At 32.7% G+C, this 17808-nt stretch overlaps 1 pseudogene; it reads right to left on the bottom strand.

Annotated features, from left to right (window-relative positions):
• Positions 1–14008: 14008 nt before the first annotated feature.
• On the bottom strand, positions 14009–14768 carry LOC120067370 (annotated as a pseudogene).
• Positions 14769–17808: the final 3040 nt, after the last annotated feature.

The following is a 17808-nucleotide window of genomic DNA, read 5'->3' as shown; positions in this document are numbered from 1 at the left end:
ATGCTTAACATCATATATATTATAAATCTTTCATAACCTAGCTTTACGCTCCATTTTTGGAAACTTAGCTACAGTCCTTAGAATGCATGCTTCAACATAGGATGCTTTATATGAAATAAAGCTATCATATTACCTTGGCATGTGATCAACCATGTATATACTTGATGAAAATGCTAAGTAGTCTCATGAAGCTTAATTGCTTGAAACCTATAAACTTATCAACAATTATCATTTAATGACATAGTTTATCCCTCTTCATAGTCCTTATTAATACGAAGCCAACTCATCGCATAACATTCTTCATTAACAATTTTTACTAAAACTTGAATTCATCTCTTAGGATGTGGATCCTCTGTCTTTCACCTTCCTAGTCATGTTGACCCCACGTGTACGTAGCGAGGACTCCATCAACAACCGTCTCTAAACTCGATTACCACTTCGAGGTATTGAGCTAACCATGCGTTACTAGGAATCCTTCACCTAAATCTCACACTTAGCTTATCTTATAGACCCAGCTTTCCCTAGTAGCATACACTAACCATTCAGATTCTGTCTAAGGAAACATACTTCATAAGCACTAGATATTAACTACTTAAGAACATCATGCCCGTACCATAACTATCCATACTCTATGAATTATTAACCTACCAAGCATTCATAAACATCAGTAAGTTAAATAGCTAGGTAAATGTTTGAGGTCGGCTATCAGTAAGTGACTTTTCATAAAAGCATGACTTGTTAAATCATTCATAAACATTTATAAGCATTAAAGTCACTCACAGCCTTTGGGAAATCCTTTTAAGGTTGATGAGCTTCTCCTACTAATTTCAACCCTGTGGACACATCAAATTACTTTAGTTACTAGTCACGGTTTCCCTTTTTAGACTCGCTTTCATCATTAAGCTCACATTTAGACAATTTGCTTTCAAATCTTCTTAACTTACCTTAGGACGTCGGGTACCTAGTCAAATTTAAAAGGGATTAAACTTCAGTGGGTCACCTCCTTTCTGACGCCCACACCCAGTACTTAGTAAGGTTTTTGGGGTACGAAGCCCACGTTTAGCAAGTAGTTGTCTGTTCGCCCAACAAATTCTAGATTCAGATTCTAATGTCAATAACTCGAAATCTAGAACTCATTTTAAGAAAATTCCTTCTTCAAACATGCTTGGAATCGTGTTAACAATATTACTTCAAAAGTTCAGCATAAAACTCTTTGTGGTTTGATCTAGAGCTTTAAATCTTTCTCAATGGCCCTAGATCACAAAAGTGCCTTCTTGTTCAACACTTTCTAAGTTTAGCTTCTAAAATATGTAACTCAGACCCCAGGCCTTATCTTGCAAAATTTCCTTCGAGAAACTTACTCATAAGAATGATAACAATGTTATCTTAAATTTTCAGCTTGAAATTCGATGTGGTTCGATCTAGATCTACATTTCTTCGTTGAATGCCCAAAACACTAGAAAAAATGAACCTTTGCCTCTTCCTTCCTTCTCCGGCCCTCTTTTCAGTGAGATCTTCCTTCTAAAATGCTCGATTTCAAAACTAGACTCGTAGAGCTTTCCAATGGTACCAATTTTGTCTGGTGTGCTCCAGCAAATCGTCCAAAACGAGCCCTTGAAATTTTCTTCCTTTTTATACTAATGTCTAGCCCTTTACATGAAATCTCCTTAAGCCACCTCACCCACTAGTGGAGATCAAGGGCCAAGATTAAGCCATCTGTCCAGGTAACTAAAAGAGAAGTCTAAAACTAAGCGTTTAAATCTGAGCGTTTCGAGCAACTCGATCCTCACTGGGAAAAGTCGATGGAGAGAGGCCCTTACTTGACGGAAAATTTCAAGGCTCTTTATTAATACTTGATGGGAGGACTCGCTACTCGATGGGGAAAGTTGACGCTGGGAGCTCGCTCGATGCATGCTCCTCACTCAATGCTCAAACTCAACACGTGATCCTTCTTCGCTTACCTTCGACACTCATCTTCTTCCTCGCTCACTTATACTCGACACTCGACAACCTTTACTCGATGCTCGAACCTTCTCGATTACTTATACTCGACGCTCGATAGCATTTACTCTATGCTTGCCTGGCGCTCACTCAATGCTCAGACACCCTTCAGCACGACCAACACTTAGCTAGAAATTCTCTTTGTAAGGCTAGATCAGTAAGTAACCGAGAGTTAAGTTCCCATACTTAAACATTTTTCCCTTTTCAACTTATCCTTTACCTCAAACGCATAAATCCAATCTAACTTAAACATTTAACCCAACATTTTGCTTACTTAAACAATAGACATCATGAAAAAGGGGAAAGTGAGGTGCGGGTTTTACATATTTGGTTCTTCAATAACTCTTCTTGAAGGTTTAGTAGTTTCATTGAAAAGTTCACTCAACACAATCTTACTTCGGGGTTTATGCTCTCTTATGTGGTCCTCTTCTAAAAATATAGTGTTTAATGACACAAACACCTTATTATCCTTAGGATCTTAGAAGTAACCACCTCTCGTTCCTTTAAGGTAGCCTACAAATATGCACAATGTAGAACGAGGTTCCAATTTCTTAGGATTTGCCTCATACACATGTGTTGGGCAACCCTAGATCCTGAAATGGCGTAAACTACCTTTACGAACATTCCATAATTCTAAAGTAACACTTTTGAATGGAACATAGTTCAAAATATAAGTTGTAGTATGTACTGTATAACCTCAAAACGAGTCTAGTAGGGAAGCATAACTCACATAGATCGAACCATATCCAACAGGGTTGGATTTCTCCTTTCTTATACATCATTCTACTGAGGTCTACTAGGTGTCGAGAGTTGGGATACAATTCCATGTTTTATTAAATAGTTTTTAAATTTTAGATCCAAATACTCTTCACCTCGATCAGATCGAAATGTTCCAATGGTTTTATTTAATACGTTTTCAACTTCAGCCTTGTACTCCTTGAACTTTTCAAGGGCTTCAGACTTATGTTGCATTAAATAAAAATACCCATATCTAGAATAATCATCAGTAAAAGTAATGAAATATTCAAACCCTCCTCTTGCCTTAACATTCATCGGACCATAGAGGTTTGAATGTGTTCTAAGGGTTCTTTGGCCCTGTGATCTTTTCCAGTAAAAGATTTTTTAGTCATTTTGCCTTCAAGACATGACTCACACACAAGTAAAGAATTTTCTTCTAACTCACATAGAAGTCCATTCTTAACCAGTCTCTCAATCCTATTGATATTTATGTGTCCTAATCTCAGATGCCAAAAATGGACATTTTCTTTAGGAGAAATTTTAAGTCTTTTATTCTAAGTTACTATAGTTTTAAATAGTTTAGTATTTAGGAGGTCTTTAATTGCTAACGGTCTTAGCACATAAAGATTGTCTTCCAGCTTTGCATAACAAAGTTCTATACCATTCTTATAAATAAATGCTTTATTCACAGAAAAATGTACAGAATATTGTTGTTCAATCAAACATTTTACAAAAATTAAGTTCCTCTTTAAATCAGGAACAAAAAATACATTTTCTAATAAAATATATATATTCTGTAAAGTACACTGGAGTCCTCTCTCTGCCACAGTTGAGACGACGTGCCTAGTTCCTACACGCATCGTCATCTCCCCTGCCTCCAGTTGCCGCCAGGAACTCATTCCATGAAATGAAGAACAAACATGGTTAGTGGCACCTAAATCTATTATCCAAGTTGAATCATCATTCTCCATTAAACAAGTTTTGAAAACAAGTAAATCATATTTACTTTGTTTGACCTTCTTCTTTTTCGCCAAGTATTCGAGACAATTCCTCTTCTAATATCCCTCATGGTTGTAATAGAAGCAGATTCCCTTTGTAGCCTTGGCCTTCTTGCCCTTCTTAGCAGCAGTTATTGGGTTAGCTTTTCCCTTTCTACCTTTCTTCTTCTACTACTTTTTGGTGTTGGAATGAGAAGGCACAGACTTAGTTCCAAAGGTCAAACCTCTATAGAACTTCTTAGAGGATGAAGCAACATTTGCGTCACCTTTCTGTTCCTTGGTTTTCATCTAGGACTGGAAATTCTATAGCTTATTGAGCAAAGTGGTCAGGTTGTAGTCAATCTTGTTGATAACAGCATTGCTACAGAACTACATGAAACTTTCAGGTAAAGATTCCAGTATGAAGCTAACCTGACTAGCTTCATCGATGACGGACCCATTCATCTCTGCCACATTGAAGTGGACTATCATGTTCTCTAACAAATGCCCCTTTTTGCACACGGGTATTGAAGATGTTTTTCAGAGCGTCATGCCTCAGTTGTTCAGACGGTTGTCCGAACATTCCCCGCAGGGACTCCATGATCTCATAGGCAGTGATCATAAGCCCATGCTTCTTGGCCAAGACTTTAAAAAGGCTTGTTAAGATATACACTCAGGCCTTTTCATTTTCCTTTATCCAACGCTCATATGCCTCCCAAACATTTCGAGCAACATTTTAACCAGGAATAGGAGGACAATCCTCCATCAAGACAAACCTTAGGTCATCTATGATTAAAATTGTGTTGATTTTGTTTTTCCAAGTTGTGTAGTTTTCCCCGGTAAGTTTGTCTACAGCGAGTATATTTAATATTGCAGAAGTCATAATGAATTTGCTGAAACATACAAATTATTTATATTAGGATTTTAGCATTATCCATTTGAAAAATCAATCAAATTTAGCAAAATAATATATTGCACTCTATGTGACTTCAATTTTGCAATGATGTTTCAATGAGGCAGGGTAAAAGCTACTATAGGGTGATTAGGTACCCCTTCACTGAAATGAGACCGTCACAATCAATATACAAAACAACTCCTTGTTATGTAAATATCAGTCACCATTGTTTGGTCTAGAAACTGTTAACTTGCTTAACATTTTCTTGTAAGTGTAACCCCTCATTTTAGATTCTAGATTTGTGTCCTAATGAGCCAACCGTAGGGAAAAATCGATTGGGGAAAAAACTAAGGCAATCCTCCATTTCTGGAGTTGGAGTAAAATGTCATGTAAATGTCATCCGTAGGGGGACACAAGCAAAGGTGCCTTGAGGCTAAGCATGAAAATTTACTACAAATTAATGAGAGAAGTTGAGGGATGTGTTGACACACATTCCGCTCCCACTTACTATAAACACTCTCTCCATTCACCTTGGTATTGAACTATACAAACATCACCCTTAGGGGGACACAAGCAAAGGTGCCTTGAGACCGACTATAGATTTCACGATGTGAACTTTTAGGAAAATATGTGAAAAGAAAAAATGAAGTATCATATACCTCATTTCCCTCCCATTGAGTGTTTTACCTAAAGTTAATTTAACTTAGAAAAATACGGCTAATTATTTTACTAAGTGATTGTTTAAATTTGTCCAAAAATAACAATTACTTTGGATAGTTAAACAACTTTGATTAATGTTCATTAAATACTTTAATAAACCTTAATCAATAATTGCATGCATGTAGCAAATCTATCTAATTCACCTTTCTAGGTTAGTTTCCAAGTAGGGGTATTCTGTTTCCTTCCGCTTAAATACCCCAACCTAGACAAAACTAGCCTTAGATAAAAGGTCCCTTATAGATACATTTGCTACAAATTTAATCTTTAATTAAAAACAATTTAATGCTATTAAACTGATTTCTAATCTCACTAGAAATGTGATCTTCGGTCTATATGAATCATGTTTTAAAACTATTTTTAATTTTAACCTAAGGTTTGCATGCAATTCTGAATTATTGATTTTAATTCTAATTTCATTCAATTATAACTTTTATGAAAGAAATGAAGTAACTTAAAATCAATTATTGCATGTGCATGCATATATAAATAAATTATAACAATTAAAAAAAAAAAAAAACCTAAAGTAGTGATATGCTTCATGCAATTCCATTCCATTACGTAACATACATAACACTTATATAATAAAGTAATGAAATTATTAATAACGTACATCCATCCATACATTCAAACTATATATTATAACATTTATAATATAAATGATACATGATATGTTATTAATGCATGAAACCATATATTATAATATTTATATTATATGATACAAGAGCATGCTATAAATTAAATTCAAATGCAACTTAATTTATAATATTTGTAATATAAATGATGCATGAATTGCATAACCTATGGTGGGATTCTACTATATGACATACATTATGACATATAAATATATAAATAAATAAAATCATACATCATATGCATAATTTAAAACAGTTATTGTGACCGAGATTGGATTCCTAAACAATTAATTAAAGTAATATAACAATTATATTAATTTAATTAAAAATAATTAACTATTACAAAATAATAGTCAACGGGTTTAAAACAAGCGAACCAGGTCATAAACCACACGAACCGAACCGCCCAGCACCCGAACTAGACATGAACCAGCCGAGCCATGAACCGAACCATGCACGAATTGATTCGTTCTTTCCGTCTCGGAGCGTTGCAATGCTATGGTTCCACACTTCGCGACGTTGTAACGTACAGAAGCCACTGTACAATTGCAAATTCAATTGAAATTCCTCCAAATTTGGCCTCGTTATCTCCAGAAATTCACTGGATGATCAGGAACGACTCAGGACATTGAATTACAGACTCTATAATTTTAATTATGCCCAAAGCATAGGGCCCTTATAAATCAAAATTTGTAAAAATAAATAAATAAATAATGCAGTATTACCAAAATCCAATCCCAAAACATCCAAAAATTGCAACACATTCATTCCACACATTCATCAATATACAGGATGCAAAACCCACCAATTTTGTAAAAATAATTCTGGAAAATTTGAAAATTTGGGACTAAAAACCACCGCTCTGATACCAATTGATGAAATTGTGAAGTTTCGTAGCAGAAGTAGGGATTGGCCATATTTTCAATTTCTCATAGAACAACAATTTTACAGAATACAAACAGAAATTAAGCCTTAATTAAAAATTTACAGCATGCTTTTAAAGAGAATAATGGGAAAAGGAATTCATACCCTTGATGAATCGAAAATCTTCACGAAATCCCATTCTACACGAACGATCACGAACAAGAAAACATCGAACCGGTGATGAACAATTCATGAGGACACTACCACGAGAATTACCTCTATATTCTCCTTAGGGTAGGGTGGGAATAGCAAGAGGTGTAGGCTTTGTAGAATTTTGAAAGAGGGAGAGAGTTTGAGAGAGGGGAAACTTTTTTTAGAGAAAAAAATTACAGAAGCTTTTTCTTTCACCCTGGTCTTTTCTTCTCTGTGAAGAAGAAGATGAAAAACTGAAGAAAAAAATTATTTAATTTTAATTTAAATAAGTATTATATATATATATATATATAAAACTATATGTTATATCAAATATAACACAAAACCTATAGTTTTATATTGTATTATATACAATATAACCTATAGTTTTAATTTTCTCATTAATTTATAGTATTTAGTATAAATTACATTTATACTAAATTTAATTATACGAATCCAATCCATATAATTAATTTTTGAATCATAATCAAATATTTATTTCCTCTCAAATAAACTTTATATTATAATCTATCAAATACATTATATTAATTATATCACATATAATTAATTCCCTCAGTTAATTTGAACAATGCAAATTAATTCTCAATAACCTCTATTGAGCTACAGAGAGGATCTTAGGGACCTGTGATTGAAGCTTCAATGGTACTTAGTTAATTAATTAAACTCTTTAATTAAATTATCCAACATCCATTAACTGTCGATCTCTCCACCAAAGACCGACAGTTGCACTCTTCGCACTACATATATATTTTCGTATCCATCGGATATAACCAATCAACGGTGTGATAACCCTTCATAAATTTCTTGTAAGTACAGTTGGGCCAAAATTACTGTTTTGCTCCTGTGGTTACATCTAACTCCTTAAGTACCATCGATCACTCTAAACAATAAGTCATAGTTCAACTATGACCAATCCTCTCTCAGGCCAATAGAGGCTGTGGCACCATATTGTTCAAACCCCGAAATTAGCTCTTAAGGGAGTAATTTATCTACTTACCTAGACGTTAGGGAATGACTGAATTTCTTCTTATGTAGTTGCGTTTCCAACTCTATTATGAACGGTGTTATATAATAAGACTAGTCACTTCGTGGTCCGGTCATATACATACTCTTTTGTATAGAATACCCTCACTCACATATCTCTATATGAATGATTAGGATTAGATCATTTATAGCACTTTACAACTATTGCAACATCTACAAAGCAGGTCATATTCATAGTTCACTAGAATAAGGTACCCAGTCTTATCCATCTACTAAAGACCATTTGGGTTATCACATAAACATGATCCACTTGTATGTCTTTACATATATGTTTAAGCTACAGATGATAACCTTGGATGTTAGTTTATTTGTTTATGGGTTAATGCTACTAAATATTGAATAAAAAAATCTCATATTTTATTAAATAAATAAAATATTTGTATATTACAATTACAAACTACAGAACCCATGAGATTTAGGGCATCAACCCCAATAAAAAGAACCCCTACTCTTACTCATATGAAAATGTCAAAAGACTCGAATATAACTCAAATTGATGAGAGTCTATATAGAAGTATCATAGGAAGCTTGCTCTATTTAATAGCCAGCAAACCTGATATTGCATTGGCTATTGGTATTTATGCCAGATATCAGTCATGTCCCAAGTTATTCACTTGCTTAGTGTTAAAAGAATAATCAAATATATCAATGGCACGAGTGATTATGGTTTATGATACATGTTTGATACAAGTAGCTCTCTGGTAGGCTAGCGTGATGCTGATTGAGCTGGAAGTTCTGAAGACAGGAAAAGTACATCTAGAGGTTGTTTCTTTCTTAGGAATAACCTGATTTCGTGGTTTAGTAAGAAACAAAATTATGTTTCTTTTTCAACACCTGAAGCTAAATACATTGTTGCAAGGAGTAGTTGTACCTAGTTAATATGGATAAAACATATTACAGGAGTATGATGTCACACAAGATGTCATGACTCTTTACTGTGACAACACGGGTGCGATTAATATATTAAAAAATCATGCTCAGCACAGTCGTACTAAGCATATCAACATCGACATCATTTTATTCATAACCTGGTGGAGTACAAACAAATTACGTTGGAGAATATTAGCACAAAAAATCAAATAGGTGACATTGTTACCAAGTCTTTAGATGCAGTTTGTTTTGAGGTCTTGGAAGCAGCTTTGGGCCTTTGTGTTCTAAAGGCATAGCAATTATTTCAATGGGTCGATTTGAGATGCCACTTGGCCCATCAAGCTTGAAACCCTAAACGATTAATTAATATTGAAACGATATTAATTACGGTTGGTAAAGGCGTGAGGAAGTTCAATTGGTGTTTGATTTTAAATTTTCTTTTGAATTTAAATTACTTTCGGTTGAAGTGTGATGGGTTTTGCTTAAATAGTGGGTGCTCCTTGCTCTCAACTGTTCCGAAGTAGTACCTTGCTTACGATCTCTTTGATTTCCTCTCAAATGATTAGCACTAGACAAGGAACACATACTTCTGATAGAAAAATGATGAGATAAAAAGAAAAGGCTAAAAGGAAAATGCATGTTGAAGAAGATGTTCCTTCGATTACAATAAACAAGTATGGAGTTCGTATGCATGGACTTTCTACCACAAAGAAAGAAATTGGAATTCCTTCTTCTTTGAAAAAAAGAAGGTGTTTCAAAGCCAACCAGTTTGTTGAAATGAAATGAAAAGAAAAGATGAGTACTTCATTTCTCACTTTGATTGATCTTGTTGGTTCAGGAGTCAAAATTTTTCAGAAAAAGAAAAATCCACTTCTAGTGATTCTTCGAGTCACTTGCATGAGTTTGTCACTTTATTTAGAAACCCTAGAGATAATGTTATTTCATCCGGTGCTGCACAAAAAAGAAGTTAGGGTTCTTGAGGGTAGCATAGTGGGTGATGATAATCTTACATCTATTTCTGGCAATGTTGAGTCTACTTTACCTGGTTCTAATACGATTAATAAAGAGAATGTTGTTGTTCCTGGTTCTTCTGAGTTAGAAAAGGGGAGTTTGCTTGTGACTTATGAGAATGTTGTACATGATTTCGTTGACAAAGTAGTTTCTGAAACGATTACTTCTTTATTCACACTGATTGTAGTTAGTTCTTTTGAAAATATTGTTGAGATTATTAATCTTGATGTTTCTTCTAAAACCATGCAACTTGGTAAGGAGATTATCAATGATCCTTTTGAAACAAACATCTTGACTGACCAAGAAAATGTAAATAATGAGTTTTTTTATGACCCCTGAACCACAAAGAATGACGAGAATTTAGAAGATGTTGTATTGTCTTACCTTGGTCCGAATAGACTCCTGAAATTTTCTCTGAATCTGCCCATGCATTTAATGAAGACATTGACATTGATACTCCTCTTGTTGAGCTACATTCGAAGAGAACTGAGGATTTCAGTGCTAGTGTGGCTACTAGTGTTGTTTCTGACGATGGACTTGTTGTTGATTCTTCCGAAAATGATTCTGAAAAGTCTTCTTCTGTGGAAGATTCTAACTGGGGTCTATGAAGTAGCTCTGATAATGAGAACTCTTGTAATGTCAATGTCACTCGTGCAACAGCTAAAGGCAAGGGAAAGTAGGCTACCGAGTATATTATACCTTTTATTCCCTTGGATGGAGTATCCTTCTATACTAAGGAGAGTGCTAGTTTGTGGAAATATGTTGTGAAAAGAAATATTGTCAATGAAAAAGAGTAGTCTGAGCATCTTCAGGAGTGACTAAACCTTATGGAATTATTACTTGATGTCAGACTTGAAAGGACTATGTTGAATTTAGGGTCCTATTATCCCCAACTAGTTTGAGAATTTTTTATGAACTTGACCTCTAATTTTATTGATCTAACCAGCCCTGATTTTCAGAAAATATGTATCATATGTCATTCTTTTGTTATATCTCCTACAATTATCAATCAGTTTCTTCACAAAAATGTTCCAAAGAATATGACTGAACAACACCCATTTTTAAGGGACTTGTGTTTGAATTAACAGAGGGTGCTTGGTCTTCATGGCCAAGAAAGGGATAGCTTCCCACAGTAGTGATCAATGACAAATATGCCCTCCTTCACAAGATAGTCATCTCGAATTGGTGTCCTTCTTCCCATAAGTCTGGCCTTTCAATCTCTCTTACTATATTGATCTATCATATTGGAACTAGGTCTCAATTCAACTATGGTGCATTTGGCATTAATCAAATAAGCGGCATATTGGGTCTAAACCAAGGCATTTACCCATTTACTACCCAAGGTTAATTTATGGGATTCTCCTGTCTCAAAAACCTAATTTGATTATGCCTACTGAACCTACTGGCTCACTACCTAGCCATTTTATCATACATCCTAAGCTTTTACAAGTACATCATGTTCCTGACCACTAGGGCCTCTCATATTGATGGCCCTAGTCAAACTTTTATTGAATCTTCTTTTGGTAGTTGTGTCCTACAAGTATTATCTAATGAGTTTCGAGACATTGAGACCTTGATGCAGAGTCTACAGGTATGAAAGTCTAAAGTTGATGGGTGTTGCATGTCATGTGGGTTGTACTGTCTAGGTCTGAAGGGGCTTCTTCTTCCTAAAGGCATCCTTGATTTTTTTTCAGCTAGAAAGTGAGAGAATTGATGTTGTGTTGGTGGTGTGTTGATCTGATCTAAGAGTTTGTTGACCCTACTCTTGATTTTGTTGGTTTTGGTGATTGTTTTGGTTGATTGGTTGTTTATTGCTGTTTGGTTCTATGGTTGGTTGACAAATTGACTTTGTTTGTTTATTTTCTATTTTAAAGTCTTCTACTCTTCCAATTGTTACTAACAATGTTTCAACTCTATTTCTAACATTCATTTTTTTGTTGGTTGGTTGTTAAATATCCTACCTTAAAAAAATATCAGCCAAAGAGGGAGCTTGTTGAACATTTGCTTATTGTCATTATATTTTTCCTAAGGCAGATTTGGGAGTTTTCACAGTTGTCTCAAATGAAGTCTTAACATTTGCCTCAGACAAGTCATATTTCCTACCGAATATTTTTTTTTCCTAATCTAGAATTTATTTACGAAATATTTTTATTTCCTAATCTAGGAAACCTCAACATAAGTATATTGATCGGTATTTTTCTTTTTTTATGGTGGATCTTATTTTGAAAAAAAGGAAAATATTTTTTTGGAAGTTCTTTCCTTATTTGGCCTCGCTTTTAAAAGAAGAATTCTAGCCCTCATTTAGAGTCACAATTTTTGTTATTTGAGCAAGACGTTTTCTGTTATGTGGTCGAACTGTGCAATATTATGTTTTTGCTCTTTGTTCACTATTCCATTATTCAAGTTATTTATTCGTTGAGTTCAACACGTTGAAGATAATCACGGTCTTAGGAGGAACCTAGGCCACCATTGTCGAGAAGGGATTCTCACAGTTTTAGGGGAAGCTTAAGCCATTGCTAAGAAGGAGTTCTCCATCTTAGGAGATCCTAAGATTCATCAGTGAAGGAAATTCACTGACTTGAAGGAAAGATAACAACGTTGAAAGGAGTCTCACACATTTTCGGAAGTCAAAGTGTTCAACACTAATTTATCAAACTTAGGGGTAGCCTAAGTGCATTTGAAAGGGAGTCTCACATATAGGGGAGCCCAGGTAATCAGTGAGTTGAGCTCTACGTGAGTCACTTTATAGTCGTGTATTACAGGTAAGTACTACGTTATAAATTACTTAACTTATTAATATTAGTGGAGTATCTTTTCCGGGCACACTGTCCCCCAAACCTTGGTAGATTTCACCGAACTAGGTTACCAACTTTTGTGTGTCTTTATCTGTTTACTTATTGTTGATATCTTGTTGTTATAGTTATTGTCTGTACTTCTCATTTAACATCCGTAATTCGAGTGACAAGTCAACCTAATACTTTTTCAAAATTTCTTGAATAATGTGTTAAATTCTTACTTAATTTGCACTACAACTTTGGATTTTGAATTTGATAGATGATCACATACATACACTTGTGAAAGTTTATATTGGTAATGTTGTAATTGTTTCAATTTAATATTTGTGTTATATATATCTTTGAACAATCTAAAAAAACATTCCAACGACAGAATTTCAAATACTTGGGGTGTTGATATTTGGATTCTTGAAAAAAAAAAACTTGACTAGATTTTGATTTTCTTAATATTCTTGAAATATTGAGGTGATGAAGTTATTCTGGGATGTTAAATGAAATTCAAATAAAAACTTTTTAATAGTCTTTGGTCTCTCATAATTATTGTTTATTATTTATATTAATAAGGATCAATTAAATATGAGACATTTAAAATCAAAACACTCTCTTTTACAAAAATGTTTTTCTTTAATAACATGAGAAAAATAATTTTTGTTCTTTCTACATGTGTTCCATGCTTCTTGTTCTTTCCTTCAATGGCATGTTACTATTTCGATGGAGATATGATGAGGACATTACATTCGTGTTAACCTAGTTGAGATATTTCCATGCGTCTCTTTGACCTTGTTTTTTCAATAGTCTTTTCAAAAAAAAGAAAATAATAAATCTTGTTTTTTTATCGAGTTTTGTGGAATGCTAATACTTTCATCTTACACAAAAGACCTCCGAACACTTTATCTTTTATGTGGTTACCATTTCGACATATTTTAGGTGCTAATCACACCCTCTAAAACAAATTCGGTGAGTTTTAATACATTATATTCTTACATATTCACATCTGTTTTAAGTGTCAATATGAACATAATTGAAATGATATAAAGTGTGCACTATCAAAATAAGTCTTATGCCACTTAATTAGTGTTTGAAATGTTTATTGTAAAAGGTCAAACATACTGGAAAATTATTTACTACTATAGGAAAGTTTGACAATTTTCCAACCTCATCCAAATCTTAATACAAATTACACCATGCATAATGTGTGTATATATATGTGGAACTCTTATCCATGTACCGTTTTGGTTCTTTTCTTTTTTATATAATATATGGTTCTAAAGGACAGAAGACGACCCTATAGTTGGTTCCCCCAGGGCAAGTGTATGTGCTGGTTGCGTCGTCTTTTGGTTAAGTGTATGCACCTGGGCACCGATCCTTGAAGACTAGAGTAATCCGTCGGCCCACAGCTGCTGTTCGGGTTGGTGCAGCAGTATTGGTCGCCACCGAACATGGTGCACGGACTGTTGCACCCTCCAGGAGCCCTCAGCTCATTCAGCACTGCCCATTGATGTCCACGGTGCAATTTTACAAAGAATATGAATAAAACATTAAATTTATCGTAACTCATCAACTTAAGTTAGGATAACTTACTAACATACCTGACGTTACGAGTGCACTCGCCAGATGTTGGGCCGAACTCCATCGGAACATTAAACCCATGATATCGAAGAAGTCCAAGTTATTGAATTGGTTCAATGCGTATTCAGCGAGGTTGTTAGGCGAAGTGCCATAAGCTTGGCATTGGAGAAGACCACCACAATCGCCAGTCTCGCATCCACCATAGCCAGAATCGTCGAAGTTGCAGTTAGTTCGAGCCCAAATACATGCGACAATGGTGCCGGGATTCACATCAAATGTCCAAACATCATTCCGATTAAGTTGTTGTCCGCCGCCAGGTACTCCGGCAGCCCAAACAGTGAAGGGGCAGTTGTTATGGACTTCAAAGGTAGCTGCATGGGTGTGGGAATAGAAAGAAATAAGAAAGAAAAAAGAGAGAACAAATATTAGGTATACCCATTTGAGGAAATATGGCAGCTAATGAAAGATAATAGATATGTTTCTCTATGGAGAATTGAAGAGATCCAAATTAATGGTGTTTTTATAATAGGGAAATAAGGTAAAAAGAGTAAGCATTTGAAGATGAACTTTAATTTAGTTTATTAATTAATATATATAGTAGCATCGAACTGCCTAAATTTTATAAATGGATTATGAGTGAGTTGCATCCATTTTTTTTATGCATAGAAATAGATGCAATACACGATATATCAAAGTATTTTTCAATTTCATATATATGAAAAAGAAAATCGTGGTCTATAATTATTGAGATGAAAAGATACTTTGGTGCATATGAAATTGGACCTATCATAATACATACCATTCATAATTTGCCATCTTACAAAACTTTTCTTTGTTTTCCTTTTTTGGTAGAAGGTGGCAGCACCAAAGAAAAAATGTTAGCCAGGATTTTATTTATTTATTTATTTTTGGAATTTAACAAAGATTTTGAGTTGCATGAATTTTACGGAGCCTATATTAATTTCAGCGAAATTATGAGTTCCACTTGCACTAATTTAAAAATGAGTTATGATTGGATGAAATGTTTCCTAGAGGAATGGAAATTTTCTAAATTGAGACTATTCAAAGCCATAGTCTTTGAATATATAAATAAATAAGGCCCTAGTTTTTTAAGTAAGCAAGAACGATAATTAAAGATTAATTATTGTCTTCGTGATCTCTTATCATTTTAAATTTGCATCCTTAATTACCTACACTATTAGGTCACGGATAACTAAAGATAAAGATCCTTTCTTTGAAGAAACTTTAGTTGAAAAATAATAAGGTATTAAGTGATTATTATTTGAGACTACTTCTCTATAAAATTTGAGAAAAATCAAAATTTCAACTTATAAATGAGATTACAAGCTTCGTTTTATATCTATTTAGTCTTTGAATTTTAAAAATTAATGGATGCTTGAAAAAGTCTCATTTAGTAACCATTTTGATATGTTGTTTTTTTATTTTTGAAAATTAAATTTATAAACAATACTTCCACCTAAATAGCATTTTGTTTTGTTATCTATTCCTACCAATGTTTTAAAAAAACTAAGTCAATTTTTTAAAAGTAAGAAAAATATATCAAAATTTTATTTTTGTTTTTCAAATTTAATTAAGAATTCAAGTATTTCTTAAAAAAAAATGTGAGAATCATCGTATGAAATTTAGAAAGAAAAAAAAATATAAATTTCAAAAGTAAAAATTAAGGTCTCGTTTTTTAACCATTCCGTTTTTCGTTTTCAATTTTTGAAAATTTTAGCCAAATTCAATAAAAAGAAACAAGTTTTAAAAACTTTTTTTTTAGTTGTCACATTTTGGCTTTGTTTTTTAAACCACTAGTAAAAAGTAAATAACAAATGAAAAAAATTGGAGATAAAAGTAGTGTCTATAGACCTCATTTTCAAAAGTAAAAAACTAAAAACCAAATAGTTACCAAATGGACCCTAAATCATTACCTAATGGGACCTAAGTAATTTGTTTTTTAATTTTTAGTTTTTCAAAAATGGTTTGTTTTATTTTCGTAATGAAAAAAGATTGTTTTGAAAACATGTTTTGTTTTTCAAAATGTGTGCGATTTTTATTTATAATATAGTGATGCCATAAATAATAAGATTGTGTCTTGGACATAGAATTAAATTTCGGTCAACATGTCGATATTTTCATCGCTATTTTCACGTTTCCATGGGTTCGATATTGACATAAATGGAGAATCGATATTTCCATTATATCGTAGAAAAATCCATGAAATATAATAATTAAACAACAAAATATCACTAATGTAACTATAATATAAATAATATACATGTTAACTTGTTTAAAAATCATAAACGGTTTATTTATGAATTTAAATTAATTTTTAAAATTTTTTATTTTATTCTTTTTTCAAAAATATCCATCTAAATTGAAATTTTATCAATATTTCTGTCGAAATTTTCATTAAGATCTCGATATTTTTATTGACATCGACATTTTAAACAATGATCTTAGTTCGTATTTGAATTCCACAGGTTGCAATATTTTTCACTTTTATTTCTTTTTTATTTTTAAGAACGTTTTTAACTTTGAAATTGAATGCTAAATAAGGTCAAAATTGTTTACTTCTACCCTTCAAATTCTCATCCATTCTTCCTTTTATTTTACCGATAATTTTTTAGGATTTGATAACTATTTTATCTTTTTTTAGTTTTTCATCTCTCTCTCATCTAGATTTCTTTATTTTATCATCTATTTTTTTAGTTTCTATTAAAATTATGAAAACTGAGGTAATTTTTTAGAACTAAAAAATATATATAGTTTTTAAAATCGTATTCTACTTTTTGGAATTTGGCTAAGAATTCAAATTTTTATTTAAAAAAATGAAAAACATGATAAGAAATTGAGAGTATACAGGTTTAATTTTTTTAGACAATTGCAAAAACTTGAAATTTTAGCAATGGTTTCTAAAGTTTACAAATATAGCAACAATATATTAGATCTAGTTTCGTTTTTAATAATTCCAGTTTTACTCTTTTTAGTAAATCAATATATATATCAGTATTATATCTAATATACTTTATGTTTAGTATATATATTTATATTTTGTATATCAATCAATTTATATATTTTAGATTTTGTAGATCGGTCAGTTATACAACTAATATACTAAATTTACCCGTTATTATAACAAATTTATCAGTCAATAAGAACTCATGCACTTATTATTAAGAACTCATGTACTTATTATTATTCGTGGATTAAACTTGAATCATTATCTTTTGTTTTTAGAGTATTAATTTTTTAAGTATATCATCATCAACTTATAATAGTTCAATTTCTCATATTGATAATCATTTTGAATGTATGCTGATAAACAATTGATACACTAATGTTACACTTGAAATTGAATTTTGAATGAATGGTTATCTACTACTATATATTAGAACAACTATATTTTTAAGAAGTTCTAATTTATATACAAATAATGATACATCGTTGTTATACTTGAAATGAATTTTTAATTG

This window comes from Benincasa hispida, chromosome 12 (assembly GCF_009727055.1).
Source record: "Benincasa hispida cultivar B227 chromosome 12, ASM972705v1, whole genome shotgun sequence".
Taxonomy (NCBI): domain Eukaryota; kingdom Viridiplantae; phylum Streptophyta; class Magnoliopsida; order Cucurbitales; family Cucurbitaceae; genus Benincasa; species Benincasa hispida.
Note: the sequence above shows the minus strand (reverse complement) of the source record. Positions and strands in the feature narration are given on the sequence as shown.